Source organism: Microtus ochrogaster, chromosome 16 (genome assembly GCF_000317375.1).
Source record: "Microtus ochrogaster isolate Prairie Vole_2 chromosome 16, MicOch1.0, whole genome shotgun sequence".
Taxonomy (NCBI): domain Eukaryota; kingdom Metazoa; phylum Chordata; class Mammalia; order Rodentia; family Cricetidae; genus Microtus; species Microtus ochrogaster.
The window spans coordinates 1783643-1785658 of NC_022018.1; the positions used below are offsets into that span (position 1 = coordinate 1783643).

At 43.4% G+C, this 2016-nt stretch overlaps 1 pseudogene; it reads right to left on the reverse strand.

The window, feature by feature from the left end:
• Nucleotides 1-1082: 1082 nt before the first annotated feature.
• Nucleotides 1083-1475, reverse strand: LOC102002850 (annotated as a pseudogene).
• Between the last annotated feature and the right edge of the window lie 541 nt (nucleotides 1476-2016).

Consider the following 2016-nt stretch of genomic DNA (forward strand, 5'->3'; position numbering starts at 1 on the left):
TTCTATGAGATATTTATTAAGCAAGCTAAATTAAAAATTCGATAATAAAGTAAGTTTTGGAAACACTGAAATAAATGAACATGAACAAAGAGTTTTACTTTTACTCTTTCAAGGCTTTCCATATTCTAATATGTGCAGTAAGTTCTACCAGCATAGGGTTTAGCGCAGATGTTTCTAGATCTTATTTATTCATAGACTCCCACATCTCCTTTTTAGGGAGCATGGGGACACTTTCAAACTCTTGTAATCCCCTTATCTTCTTTGGGGAGTAAAAACTTCTGAAGTATTTTGAAAGAGTGTTTGTGGTAAATTAATCTAGAAAAGAGATAGTAGACACTAATAGTTGTCTCGACAAAGTCATAAATCCTCTCCTGGCAGTGGGATCTTTCAAGGCTGAGATCATTAGGAGAACATCTTTTTCCATTCTGTCACCCGGCTGCTCTGGATGATTTATGGGAATTGACCTCTGTTCAGTTTTCTTCTCTGGAGAACAGGGGATGGGGAGAAGAAAGGGATAAAAAAGACCTGCTGGATTATAATGGGTAAAAGCCTCCAAATCCCAGTGATGAACTCCACTGATTGGTGCTGAAGTGAATGGAGCATCAGTGTGGTCTCAAAGGGCAGTGTTGACATTCATCACCACTTACAGCTTCAATTTGGTTACGAGTGTGTTGAAGACTTCATTTTGATCTCACTCGCGTCTGGTCCCAGATCAGTCCCACTGAGATGTCCCCTTCTGTCTGTCACATGAATACATAGCTTGATCACGCTTCTGAATCCTCAAGCAACTGTGTCTTTAAACATTGGCTCTAGTGGTCTAGGAGAAACGTCATGATTGGAGTATGAGTGATTTAGAAGACCGACCTATGAAAAGCTAAGGGGAATTTGAAGTCAGAGTGAGGAAATCAGCCCACACTCACAACCCGATATCTGCAACAGGAGAAAGGAGAGTGGAGGGGAGCAGAGTGAGGTGCCCTCTGACTTCAGTGAAGTCTCATCAGGCCCGTGTGATACCCAGAGCAAAGATTTAAACTTTGAGTCTTTTTTTGTCCATAGAGGATTTTTGTTTATGTTTTACATCTCTAAAAAAAGAATCCCAGGATTTTCCCTCCTGTGTGCTTTCGTCTTGCTTCTTCATGGTCCATGATGCCAGATGAGGTGGTCAGTACAATGAAGCCAAACTGACGGGACGGGAGCAAGTTGTTCTGCCATTTTTCTAGGTCTTTGAGCTGCACACCAAATCTAGGGCTTGTCACTCCACACTTGTTCAGTCTGCCTGTGAGGTTCATGACTATCTTCCCAGCTCTGTGATCGTCAATGATTTCAAATTCACCAATGTAACCGTGTTTCATCATCACAGTTAGGAACCGAACGATGACTTTGGAGCAGGGCCTGATGAGGACCTGGCGTTTGCCTCTCTTCTCTGCATTGTTGATGCTCTTGAGAACATCAGCCAGGACGTTCATGAGCACCATGGTGGCGGTGCGGGAAGATGGCTGAAAGAGCTAAACTTTGAGTCTTGTACTAGCAGAAATAACTGCACTCTGATACCATAGCATCATTGGCCAAGGAGCAGACCAGGGTGGGCAGAACATGAGCAAAATCTCTATAGGGTACCCAGAGAGCCTTGCTAATGACACTCTGTACTGAGGGTGTCCAGCTGGAGAAGGAGCCACAGAGATTGTGATGCATACAATGGCCGCCACAGTTTTTACACACCATACTTCTTCATTTTTGTGCTTATTAGAATTCGTGTTCTATATCTTTCTTGACTAGGGGGCTTGCTATGTTCTTGAACACAGAAGACATTTCTGATTTATCCCTGGATATGTAATAAGGGACCACATACTTGGAAAGACCACAAGTCTTGTAGCACAGAGCAGATAACCAGAAGTTATTTACCACCATAAATGGCCCCCTAATTCACGCTGTCTTGTGAACCTGAGAATTTCCTCTGCTACTGCTAGTGCCCTCAACACCTTTTGAGTATGGCCCCACACTGTCTCCACGGCCCTC